Source organism: Mustela erminea, chromosome 9, assembly GCF_009829155.1.
Source record: "Mustela erminea isolate mMusErm1 chromosome 9, mMusErm1.Pri, whole genome shotgun sequence".
NCBI lineage: Eukaryota > Metazoa > Chordata > Mammalia > Carnivora > Mustelidae > Mustela > Mustela erminea.
Genome location: NC_045622.1, coordinates 74,463,219 through 74,477,284, shown reverse-complemented (window position 1 = coordinate 74,477,284; position 14,066 = coordinate 74,463,219). Strand labels below are relative to the sequence as shown.

At 37.6% G+C, this 14,066-nt stretch overlaps 1 protein-coding gene across 2 annotated transcripts in view; it reads right to left on the bottom strand.

Annotated features, from left to right (window-relative positions):
- NELL1 (neural EGFL like 1) overlaps positions 1 to 14,066 on the bottom strand; it is an 833,013-nt gene that overhangs the window by 508,121 nt on the left and 310,826 nt on the right. The window lies entirely within an intron of this gene.

Genomic DNA, 14,066 nt, shown 5'->3' with positions numbered 1-14,066 from the left:
TACAGAGCAATTTACACGTGCCCTTGGAACCACAGCTTCTCCAAGTTGTAAGCCCATCAAATGTGTTCTGTCCTAACCACCGAGCCTACAGCTGGTGAGAAATAATACCTGGTCTCCCTTTAATTGACTCCCTGACTTGCTGCTGTGTAAGATCACCTTAAAATCAGAACTCCATCTCTCCATTGAGTGGTCACCCGTTAACAAAAAAATATTATATTGGTATTAACCCTGTGTATTTTTAATAACACTTAACTATGTTAATCCATAACTACGCAAAGTAATTAAGACATGATGAGCCCAATCTTACTGATGTGGAAAGTAAATTTTTAAAATAGTCAAGAGCCTTCCTGAGAGTCACCCACTGATACAGGATCAATGGTATAGTTTGCACTCAGCTTCTCCAAGTCTTTTTAGTCAAGTGGCACTGTTCTCATAACTATAATATATCCAGATTACAATCAAGTAAATCCTCTAAATCCTTTCCGTGTGGCATCCTGTTGGTTTGCTGATGAGTACAAGAAAAGGTGTCACTTTTTGATAAGTAATGTGCACCCTTATAAAACAACAGGAAGTTGAAAAAGAAAAGCTGGACAGCCATAACAGGGAATACTGGTTTTAAAGCAAAGACACGGATTACTGACCTTGACGATTTCATTTTTTCCCTCTTTTTAGCATTCCACTCGTAATTGCATCCTTTTAAATTTTAAAGCCTATTATCAATTCATGCTACAAAGAGATTGTGTAATGGCTTTAGAAATTATATTAGGTCAGAGAACAAGTTATTTTTTTTTTCTAATGACCCAAGATAATATGAGTGATAAGTGATTTAAGCTTTGGCCATGAAAATACAGATACAGTTGAATTTCCACTAAAATTAGGAAACTTCTCATGCTCATCTTTTTATCCAATATTAGTTGAGAGCCAAAGAAGTCAAAGATCAGTGGACACTACTAACAGAGAAATGGCAGTGTCCAGGCAGGCATAAAAATTCCCTCTTACAAGTACCCCATAACCTTCTCTGTGCTCATGTCACAAAAGGTCTAAGCCCACACTACCAACAAAAAGCTCTCGGTGCATTAAGATGAAAGATGCAGGAACACAGGAAGGATATCAAGAGTAGAGGACTTCAAGGCTGTAACACATGATGCCACAGGTACGTATACTGGCTTAACAGAATTCAGTTCCTTCTAAAGGCATACAAAGATGAGTCAAAAAAATGTTGCTCAATTCATATATGGAATAGAGGAAAAATTAAAATAAACTGGAAGTTCAAAAATATTGGAATGATCATATAATTCATTCAATAGTTGTGAAAGGATCTTGTTCAGCCACATTAAATAGATGTTTACAAAGAATTCTAAGGACAAAAGGAAGTGCTTTTAACATGATGCCTTTTTTTTTCTATTTTTCTTTTTTTGATGCCTAGTATTTCTTAAGAGGTGTAAACATTCAGTGTGATCCCAACTGTGCATAAAGAAAGTATATGGGTGTACAGAATAAAGTTGGGAGGAAATACGTGAACACTTGTGGTAATTTTACATAATTGAGATTAGAAGGAAATACGCTTCTACTCATATTTAACCTGTATTTTCCTGTATGTTTCAACTGTATGTTATTAATTTTTTTTCTCAGTAAAGACATTAAATTACACACCCTCTACAAAACTATTAACTTGAGTTTCATCTATTGCAGAAGGGATGACCTTCCTTCAAAACCAGACTCTGTTACATCAGAGATAAAAGCATGGTGTGGGTCAATGGAATAAAGGCTTGGGGATGTGCTACCTCAGAGGGGACTCCAGACTACCTTTGGGAATTCCCACTCTCGGATTTCATGCATTTTAGAGAAGGGTTTTCCTCTCTGTTAACCCCTGCATGGAGACTCAGTAAAGTCAAACCTGCCATATAATTGGCCCTTTTTGTTTTACACAATGAAAATTGAGACAGTTGGCAATCAGGGCATTGGAGACTTTTAACAAGGATTAGGTGTGGTACAGATCTTCACCAGAATATTGAATTTTTCCCCATATAGAAAATCATGTAACACTCATAATTTTTTTTTCTTTATTGGTCTTATATAAAATCTAAAGGCAGATTAAAATGAGGATAAAAAACGAATAAAAAGAAGCACTGAAGTTTCTCTTCCCTCAAATTCTATTCCCCTTAAACATAGCACCTTCCATTGACGACTCACCTGCCACCTGACTTCCATTTAGTCTTACTCCAACTCCTTCTTACCTCTTTGACCTGTCAACCCCTCCTCTAACCTGGTGCTACCCAAAATGGTTATTCTGAGGACATTTTACTTTAACTCACAAGTTACGGACTGGATATGGAGAAGTAAATCAGCACACTACTTCCTTTATAAACAGCCTTGCTACCAAAAAAAAAAAAAAAAAAAGGAACAAAAAATGTCATCTGAAATAAGTAGCATATTTGAAGATTTTGCTGATTTATGTTTTGGAGTAAGCTACTTTTCCTTGTCATAGACTAGTAACAAACATTTGAAAATCAGCATTAGTCCATACGTCAGTTGCTCTAGAATTCTAGTTCAATGTGTTCAATGATAAATGCACTAGATAAAATAACACAGGACAACAGACCAAAGAGAGTAGTGAGAGACTAGGATGCTCAGAAAAGAAGTTTGTTAGAAAGGGACAGATGAGTTGGTAAGAAAAAATTAGCGCAGAAAAGATCTGAAGAATTTCTAGGTAAAGGAAACAAGGAGTGCAAAGATCCTGACGTGCGATACAAAGTTAAGTATGATAAAGTTATTAAGTATTAAAATCTATTTTGAACATCAACTTGAATGGAGCACCCAAAAAGGGTGCTACAAAAGACAAATTCCATAGGCTGTTAAGTGGGATTTCATTTACAAAATATTCCCTGGTCAAGCAAGTATGGAAAAGGCTGAATGAAGTTTAAGCCACCAAAAACCAAACCAAACAACCTCAGTCACTAAAGCATATTTTACCTCTCTGTGTTACCTAAAGCCCAAGTGGAGATATGCAATTTAACAAGTTAATTTTACAAATGAAAATAGGAAGGTCTGAAGATGTTTGGTGACTTCATCCCCACCCACTAGTATGCTAATAAATGTTTAGAAAAAAATTAGAAACAAAAATATGGAAAATATGATTTTCTACATATGTATATATAATATGTGGAAGGGGAGTAAAAAGGAATTTCTTTTAGTATCTTTCTGAATTTAAGTGAAAAGGATGTTATATATGAAATTCATACAAAGAAAAAAAAAAAAAACACCAGTTAACAAAATGGAAAGAAGCACACACTTATCAATAATTACTTTAAAAGTAAATGGTTTATGGGGTGCCCGGGTGGTTCAGTGGGTTAAAGCCTCTGCCTTGGGCTCAGGTCATGATCCCAGGGTCCTAGGATGGAGCCCCACATTGTTGGGCTCTCTGCTCATCAGGGAGCCTGCTTCCTCCTCTCTTTCTGCCTGCCTCTCTGCCTACTTGTGATCTCTCTTGCAAAGAAATAAATAAAATCTTAAGAAAAAAAAAAGTAAATGGTTTATATACTCCAATTAGAAAACAAAGGATGGCAGGATGCATTTTAAAAAAAAAAGAACAAGACCCATCTATATGTTCCCTACAAGAGACTCACTTCAGACGTAAAAACACACACTAGAGGGGCACCTGGGTGGCTCAGTGGGTTAAACCTCTGCCTTCGGCTCAGGGCATGATCTCAGGGTTCCGGGATCGAGCCCTGCATCGGGCTCTCTGCTCAGCGGGGAGCCTGCTTCCTCCTCTCTCTCTGCCTACCTGTCTGCCTACTTGTGATCTCTATCTGTCAAATAAATAATAAAAAAAAAAAAAACCACAGACTAGAAGTAGAAGGTGGAAAAAAGATATTTCATGCAAATGGAAACAAACAAACAAAAAGCCTGGGTTAATTAAGAAGGTTCTTACAAATAATAAAGCAGTCACACCAACAAGAGAATATAACAGTATTGTAAATACCTATACACTCACCATCGAAGAACCTAAATACTGCAAATATTGGCATAAAAAATTGATAGTAATACAGTATTAGTAGAGGACTTTAATACCCTACTTATATCAATGGATAGATCATCCAGGCAAAAAAAAAAAAAAAAAACTATATCTATATCTCAATAAGGACACAATGTCTTTGAGTGACACATTAGATTATATGGGCCTAAGAGACATATAAAGACATATAAGACATATAAAGAGTATTCTATCCAAAAGCAGCACAATTCACATTCTTTCCAAGTGCACATGCAACACTCTCCAGAATAGATGACATGTTACAGTGCACAAGTCTTCATAAATTTAGGAATATTTAAGTCATATCTTTTCCACCTACAACAGTATGACTTGAAATCAATCACGAGAAAAAAACACAAATATGTGGATTAGACAAGGTGCTACTAAACAGTCAATGGGTCAGAAAAAATCCATGTCAGGGAAGTAGCCCCATCAACCCCATAGAAAGCAGCCCACCAGCCCCACAGAAAACTTAGTTTGGGGACTTCCAGGGAAGACAGCAGAGTAGGGGGATCCTAAGTTCACCTCCTCCCCTGGATACAACTAGGTAACACTCAATATCAGTATAAACAACACAGAAAATGACCCTAAGACTACAAGAGCAGATTCTCCACAGCTAAATCTTAAGAAAATGCCACACTGAAGAGTGTAAAAGGGCAGAGACATGGTCGAGCCAAACAGATCCACTGTCTGTCTAGAGCAGGGAGGGACAGAGAAAAGAGAAACATACCCTAAGCCAGGCACCCCAGGCACAGGGGACCCACATGAGGAAAAAAAATCCCAGTAACATTTGGCTTTGAAAACTGTAAAAGCCCAACAATTAGTGGAGCTTAAGATCTGGAACTTTAAAAATCAGTGAGCCAGAACAGCATGAGGAAGCAAGTTGCCACCCTTCAAGAGATAGCACAACAGACAACCTCAAGGACATGCAGCACAGAAGCAGCAGTTTGAAGAACCCATGGGGCCCATAGGAAAGAGGTCTGTATACTAACCTCAGAGGGGCAGGGTTCCCCAGGAGACCTCTCCAAGAACCAAAGGATTGGGAGGCACCGTTTCCCTTCCCCATACCTCGGCCTAGAAACATAGACAACTACAGAAACAAGCTGAACATCAGTGCTCCCCACCTAGCTTGTTAACAGCAAACCTGAACCCAATTTCTCCACCACAGCCAGGGCATTAGTTTTCCAGGGCAGCTGACACCCATGGCACACTGGTGCAATCGTTGCTGATACCACACAACCCACTCCAGCATTTTCCTTCCAACTAGTACCCTCCAATATGTCCACGGCCAGAGCCCATCCACAGCAGTGCCACAAGCCTGCTGGCACAGTGCAAGTACCACCACCAAGGGCCAGTACCAATCCAAAATGACTCCTTCCCAAGGAAGAAGGGGAGATAACACTCCAGTCTCATAGCAGCCCCAGCAGAGGGCTAGAGCAGACATCTGGTTTGAGACAGGTCATGCCCACCTGTGAAAACTTCAGAACAGGTAACACAGAAAAAGCAACCTGCAGTTTGGTGCTACTGCATCTCTCTTAAACACCTGGTCTGGCTCAACTCTTGCCCAAGGCAGCCCTAGACTGGCCCACTGAAAAAAATGGGGACACAAACCTGCCCACAACAGGCAGGGAGAGGCACTGTAGATGACTGAACCAAAGGCTAAAGTGGCTCAGCAACACTGTAGGACACACACAATACTCATAGGAGACATCCTTAAAGCCCAGTTTTGAGTGAACAAGTGACAAATCACTGCACAGCACCACAAATGTCTTCACGAAGCTACCACTTTCAAGAGTAGAAGACACAGATGACTATCCAAGCACATAAAAAAAGGGGGGGGGGGGTCAGACAAAATGAGGAGACAAAGTAATAAATGAAAAAGCAAGACATCATGATGGCAAGACAGCTAAATGAGATGGAAGTGAGCAAAATGCATGATAGATAATTTATAGTCATAAAGATACTCACTGGACTTGAGAAAAGAGTGGAGGACCTCAATAAGATGAGACCCTCAACAAAGAGACAGAAAACATAAAAAGAGAACCTATCAGAAGTGAAGGTCTCAATAACTTAAATTAAAAATACCTAGATAGAATAGAAGATAGAGGAAGCAGAAAAATGAATCAGTGACCTGGGAATGGAAAGAAATCAAGCAAAACAGGAGAGAGAAAAAATAAGAGTAAAAAAGAAAAGAGACTAAGGGAACGCAGTGACACCACCAAGCATAATAGCATCCAGCTTACAGGCAGCCCAGAAAGCAGAGACAGAAAAGGGAGCAAAAATTTTATCTAAAGAAATAACAGCTGAAGACTTCCAAAATCTGCATTTCTGTTTCCTTCCCCAGCTTAAGGAGATGCAGACAGTCCCCTACAAAATAAACCCAAGATACACCAAGACACATAATGAAAATGGTTTAAAAAAAACAACAACAGTGATAGAGGGCGCCTAGGTAGCTCAGTTCATGATCTTGGAGTCCCAGAATCAAGTCACACATTGGGCTCCCAGCTCCATGGGGAGTCTGCTTCTCCCTCTGACCTTCTCTCTTCTCAAGCTTTCTTGCTTTCTCGCTCTCTCTCTCAAAATAAATAAATAAATAAAATACTTAAAAATAAAAAAGAAAAAGGAAACAGTGATAGAGAACTTTAAGAGTTAATAGAATACAAGAGTAAACCCATAAGGCTACCAGCTAATTTTTCAGCAGAAATTTTTCAAGACAGAAGAGAGTGGCATGATATATTCAAAATGCTGAAAGAAAAAAACACTGCAAACAAAAGGACTCTATTTTACAAAGCTATCATTATGAATGGAAGGATAGTTTCCCAGACAAACAAAGCTCCAAAGATTTCATTGCCACTAAATCATCCCTAGAAAAAATGTTAAAAGGCACTCTTTGAATGGAAAGGAAAGGCCATAAGTAGCAATAAGAAAATTTGAGAGAAAGCAATAAAGTATATCTATAAAAATCAGTCAAAAGAGTCACAAAATAAAAGGATGTGAAATATGATACCACATACCCAAAACATGGGAGAGGAATGAAGAGCGGGTTTGACTTAAGCAATCAATTTAACACAGACTTCTGAATGCATAAGATGTTATATACATACCTAATGCTAACCACAAATCAAAAACCAGTAACAGATATGCAAAAAAATAAAGAGAAAGAGTTCCAAGTGAGTCACTGAAGAAAAACAGCAAACAGAAGAGAACAGAAGAAAGCAACAGAGAAAAAGTACAAAAACAACCATATATCAAGTAACAAAATGCCAGTAAGTATGTATCTACCAGTAATTACTTTGAAAGTAGATGGACTAAACACCACAATCCAAAGACACAAGGTGATAAAATGGGTTTTAAAAAAGCAAGATCTATAAGCTGGCGATAAGAGACTCATTTCATAAATAAATCAGAGAAATAATAACATATGATCTCTCTGATACAAGGAATTTGAGAGGCAAGGTGGGGGGCTGTGAGGGGTAGGGAAGGAAAAAAATGAAACAAGATGGGATCTGGAGGGAGACAAACCATAAGAGACTCTTAATCTCACAAAACAAACTGAGGATTACGTGGAGGTGGGAGGTGGTTAGGGAATGGATGGCTGGGTTATGGATGGGGAGGGTATGTGCCATGGTGAGTGCTTGAAATGTTTAAGCCTGATGATTCATAGCCCTGTACCCCTGGGGTAAATAATACATTATATGTTAATAAAAGAGAGAGAGAGACTCATTTCGTACCTTAAGACACAGGCAGAGTAGAAGTAAACTGGACCATTTCTTACACCACCCACAAAAATAAATTCAAGGGGCACCTGGGTGGCTCAGTTGGTTAAGGTCATGATCCTGGAGTCCCAGGATCAAGTCCCGTATAGGGCTCCCTGCTCAGCGGGGAGTCTCCTTCTCCCTCTGACCCTCCCCCTTCTCATGCTCTCTCTCTCTCTCTCTCTCAAATAAACAATAAAAATAAAAATCTTAGAAATAAATAAATAAATTCAAAATGAATGAAAGACCTTAATATGAGACAGGAAACCATCAAAATCCTAGAGAACACAGACAGAAACCTCTTTGACCTCGGCCATAGCAACTTCTTACTAAACATGTCACTATAGGCAAGGGAAATGAAAGCAAAAATGAACTATTGGGACTTCATCAAGATAAAAAGCTTCTGCATAGCAAAGGAAACAATCAACAGAACTAAAAGACAGCCTACAGAATGGGAGAAGATATTTGCAAACAATATATCTGATAAAGGCTTAATATCCAAAATTTATGAAGAACTTATCAAACTCAATACCCAAAAAACAGATAACCCAGTTAAGAAATGGGCAGAAAACATGAATACACACTTTTCCAAAGAAGACATCCAGAAGGCTAACAAACATGAAAAGATGCTCAACATCACTCATCATCAGGGAAATACAAATCAAAGCCAGAGTGAAATACCATCTCATATCTGTCAGGATGGCTAAAATTAACAACACAGGAAACAAGCGGTGTTGGTGAGGATGCAGGGAAAGGGGAACCCTACTGCACTGTTGGTGGAAATGTAAACTGGTGCACCCACTCTGGAGGTCCCGCAAAATGTGAAAGATGAACTACCCTATGCCTCAGCAACTGCACTACTAGGTATTTATCCAAAGGATACAAAAATACAGACTCAAAGGGATAAATGCATCCCGATGTTTACAGCAGCATTATCAACAATAGCCAAACCATGGAGAGAGTCCAAAGATGCAATTTTTATATGCAATGGAATTATTACTCAGCCATTACACAGAACTATATCCTGCCATTTGCAATGATTTGGAAGGAGACAGAGTATATTATATTAAGTGAAATAGGTCAGAGAAAAATAAAAACCATGTGATCTCACTTATATGTGGCATTTAAAAAATAGAAGAAAGAAAACAGATGAATATACAGGAAGGGGTAAAAGAAAGAAGGAAAGAGAAACAAGCCATAAGAGACGCTTAACAATAAAGACATGGATGTCATACATCCTGCTTTATTTTTTAAGATTTTATGTATGTATGTATGTATGTATGTATTTGTCAGAGAGACAGAGAGCACACAAGTAGGCAGAGTCAGGCTCCCTGCAGAGCAAGAAGCCCAATGAGGAGCAAGAAGCCCAATGCCGGACTCAATTCCGGGACCCTGAGATCAGAGCAGCAGCTTAACTGACTGAACCACCTGGGTGTCCGGAGACTCTTAACAATGGAGAACAAACTGAGGGTTGATGGAAGGGGATGGGGTAAGGAGTGGGCTAGACAGGCAATGGGTATTAAGGACCGCACTTCTTACAATGAGCACTCGGTGTTGTATATAAGCAACCATTCACTGAATTCTTCTGCAGAAACAAATATTGCAATGTATGTTAACTACCTAAAATTTAAATTAAAAAAAATATATATATATACATATATATATAAGTTCTTTTTAAAGGAAAAACATTTTTAAATCACGTTGGTTAAAAACAAACAAAAAAGTGAAGGGATGTGAAAGCATTAATCATGCAATCAGAAGTGAAAAGAATAGGTGACAGCAGAAAAAACAGACTTTAAAACTAGGTGGCTCAATAGGAAGCATCCAACTCTTGATCTCAACTCAGGGTCCTGAGTTCAAGCCCCACGTTGGGCTACACAGTGGGCATGGAACATACTTTATTAAGTGAAAAAAGATACTATACACTCATAAAAGTAACAATTCAACAATAATATATAACAATTATAAATATTTAGACACCCATCATGGGAGGATGCAATGGTTAACCAGCTAAAAACAAAATTAATTGAGAGTAGTACAATAACAGTAGAGGACTTTAATATTCCACTTAACATCAATGGATAGATCAACCAAATAGAAAACCAACAAGAAAACAGTGGCTTTCAATAACCTGGTGAATTTAACAAATATAATCAGAATAATCCACCCTAAAACAACAGAATACACAAACTTTAAGGTCACATTTTAGGCCACAAAACCAATACCCAAATAACTGAAAGACTGGAGTCATACCATGCATCTTTTCCAAACACAACCCTGTGAAACTAGAAATCAACCACAAGAAAAAAATCTGGAAAGAACACAAACACATGGAGGTTAAATAACATGCAACTAAACATGTTAATATGTTAATATTAATTGTTAATATGAGTCAATCAAGGACTCAAAGCGGAAATAAAAAATACTTGGGGACAAATAAAAATACAACGGTTCAAAAGTCTAGGATGCAGCAACGGCTATTCTAGGAGGAAAGTTTGTTGCAATACATGCCTACTGCAAGAAGCGAGAAAAATATCAAACACTGTAAAGTTACATCTAAAGGAGATAGAAAAAGAAGAATTGAAAACAAAAACAAAAAAAGCCATAGAAGGAAGGAAATAATAAATATTAGAAATAAAAGAGAAAAAAAAAAGAGAAAGATAATGAAACAAGGAGCTGGTTCTTTGAGATCATCATCAAAATTGATAAACTTTGAGCCAGACTCTTCAAGAAAAAAGATGGGGGGGGGACTCAAAATCAAAGAGGAGAAATAATAAGAAACAACACAGAAATAGAGAGGATTATATAAGACTATATTGTGAAAAATTATATGCCAACAAATTGGACAAACTGAAAGAAATGGATAAATTCCTAAAGACATACAATCTTCCAATTTTAATCATGAAGAAATAGAAAATTTGAACAGACCAATTACCTGTAAGGAAATTAAATCAGTAATCAAAAAAAACTAACAACAGCAACAAAAATTCAATAAACTAAAGTCCAGTGCCAGATGGCTTCTACCAAACACATTGAAAGAAGAGTTAATACCAATTCTTCTTAAAACTATTCTTGAAAAAAAAAAAAAGAAGAAGAAGAAACCTTCCAAACTCAGTCTATGAGACCAGCATTATGCTTATACCAAAATCAGATAAAGACACTTCAAAAAACAAAACAAAACAAAACTACAGAACAATATCTCTAATGAGCATGGATGCAAAATTCCTTAACAATGTAAGAACAAGCTGAATCCAACAATACATCATAAAAATCATTCAAACACAATTAAATGGGTTTATTCCTGGGATGCAAGGCTGATTCAGGATTTGAAAATCAATGTGATATATCACATCAATTAGTGAAAAAAATAAAAACCATATGATCATTTCAATAGAGGTAGAAAAACCATTTGACAAAGCATAATGTCCCTTCACCATAAAAATCCTCATCATAGTAGATTTAGAGAGAACATAACTCAACATAATAAAAGCTGTATATGAAAAACCCACAGAGAACATCATACTGAACAGTGAAAGCCTGAGAGCTTTCCTTTAATATAAGGAAAAAGATAAAGATGTCTATTCTCACACTTTGATTCATCATAGTATTGGAAGTCCTTGCCACAAGAAGCAGACAAGAAACAAAATCCATTGAAATACATAAGGAAGAAGTAAAACTTTCACTATTTGCAGATAACATGATACTATATAGAGAAAACCCTAAAGATTCCACCAAAAAACTAGAACTGATACATAAATTCAGCAAGGTCACAGGACACAAAATCAATATATAGAAATCCATTGCATTCCTATAAACTAATAATAACTAAGAATAAACTTATCCAACTAGATGATAGATCAATACTCTGAAAACCATAGAATACTGATGAAGGATATTAAAGATGACATAAACAAATGAAAAGATATTCCATGGTCATAGAAAAGAAGAACAAATATTGTTTAAATGTCCATACTACCCAAAGCAGTAAACAGACTTAAAGTCTTCCCTTTCAAAATACCAATTTTTCAGAGATCCAAAACAAATCATCTTAAAATTTGTATGGAACCACTAAAGACCACAAATAACCAAAGCCATCTTGAAGAACAAAAAAGCTGGACATATCACAATCCCAAGTATCAAAACATACTACAAAGTTGCAATAATCAAAATAGTACGGTTAGTTTGGAAAAAGTATGGCACAGAAACAGACACAAAGACACCCTGGAGCAGGAAAGAGAACCCAGAAATCCAATGGTCAATTTTAATTGATTATAATTATATGGTCAACTAATCTTTGACAAAGGAGACAGGAATATGCAATGGGAAAAAAAGAGTGTCTTCAATAAAGTGTTGGGGAAAATGGACAGCTACATACAAAAGAATGAAGCTGGACTACTTTCTTACTTTTTACACAAAAATAAACTCAAAATGGACAAAGGGCCTAATGCAAGACCTGAAACCATAAACATCCTTTAAGAGAGCACCGGCAGTAATTTCTCTTACATCAGCGACAGCAACATTTTTCTAAATAGTTTTCCTGAGGCAAGGGAAACAAAAATAAAAATAGACTATTGGAACTACATCAAAATAAAAAGCTTCAGCACAGCAAAGGGAACCATCAACAAAACAAAAAGGCAACCTACTGAATATAAGAAGATATTTACAAACGGCACATCCAATAAAGGGTTAGTATCCAATAGATATGAAGACCTGATACAATTCAACACCCAAAAAACAAATAATTCAATTTTTAAAATGGGCAGAAGACATGGACATTCTTCTGCCAAAAATGGCATACAGATGGCCAAGAGACACATGAAAAGATCCTCAACATTACTCATCATCAGGGAAACGCAAATCAAAACCACAATGAGATAGCACCTCACCGGTTAGAATGGCTAAAATCAGAAACACTGGACACAGGTGCTAGGGAAGATGTGCAGAAAAAGGACCACCTGTGCACGACTGGTGAGAACACAAACTGGTGGAGTCACTGTGGAAAACAGCATGGTGGTGCCTTAAAAAGTTAAAAATAGATTTACCATAGGATTCATTAATTCTACTACTCGATATTTACCCAAAGAAAATAAATACTCTAATAAAAAATGATGGGTTTTTTTAAGATTTTATTTATTTATTTGACAGAGATCGCAAGTAGGCAGAGAGGGAGGCAGTGAGAGAGAGAGAGGGAAGCAGGCTCCGTGCTGAGCAGAGAGCTGGATGCGGGGCTGGATCCCAGGACCCTGGGATCATGACCTGAGCCGAAGGCAGAGGCTTTAACCCACTGAGCCACCCAGGTGCCCCCAAAATGATGTGTTTTTTTAATTGCAGCATTATTTGCTTTGCAATTGTTTCCAAGATATGGAAGCAACAAAGTATCCATCGATAGATGGATGGCTAGAGAAGAGGCATATTAAAGGAATGCTATCCAGCCATAAAACAGGATGAGATCTTGCCTTTTGTGACAATATGCATAGACCTAGAAGATACCAGACTAAGTGAAATAAGTCAGAGAAATACCATATTAATTCACCTACACATGGACTCTAACCAGCAGAATACACAAACTAAACGTAAAAACAGATCCCAAATACAGAGAACAAACTAATGGTTGCCACTAGGAAAAGGACTGAGGGGATGACCAAAATAGGTGACGGGGAGTGGGAGATACAGGCTCCCAATCATGCAATGAGTCACAGAAATGAAAGGGACATTATAGCAAATAGAGTCAATGTATTGTCATAGTGTTGCCTGGTAACAGATGTTAACTACACTTGTGCTATAGCTTAACACTGACAGGTAGAATTGTTACATTGCACAACCAAATGTAACACAGTGTGTCAATTATACATTAGTTTAAAAAAAATAAAAATCATCATGTGGTAACCCACATACCAAGGATCTGAGGGTGGTCTTTAGGAACGGAGGGCAGCCTTTAGCTGACATCCAGAAAGAAGCTACGTTCTTCAGTCTCACAGCTTCGAGGAAATCAATGCTGCCAACAGAGTATATTCTTTCGCAGCTGAGCCTTTGAACAAGAACAGAACGCAGCTACCTTGGGAGACCCTAAGCAGAAAATCCAGCTACCCTGTGCAGGGACCCTGACTTAGAGAAAAATGTGAGATATTGTGCGATCTTGGGAGACCCTAAGCAGAAAATCTTTATCACAGCCTTAGGAGACCACAAGCAGAAAACGCAGCTACCTTTTGCAGGACTCCTGACCCACAGAAAATGTGAGCTAATACATGTATGGAGTTTTAAGCCAACAGATTCAGGGC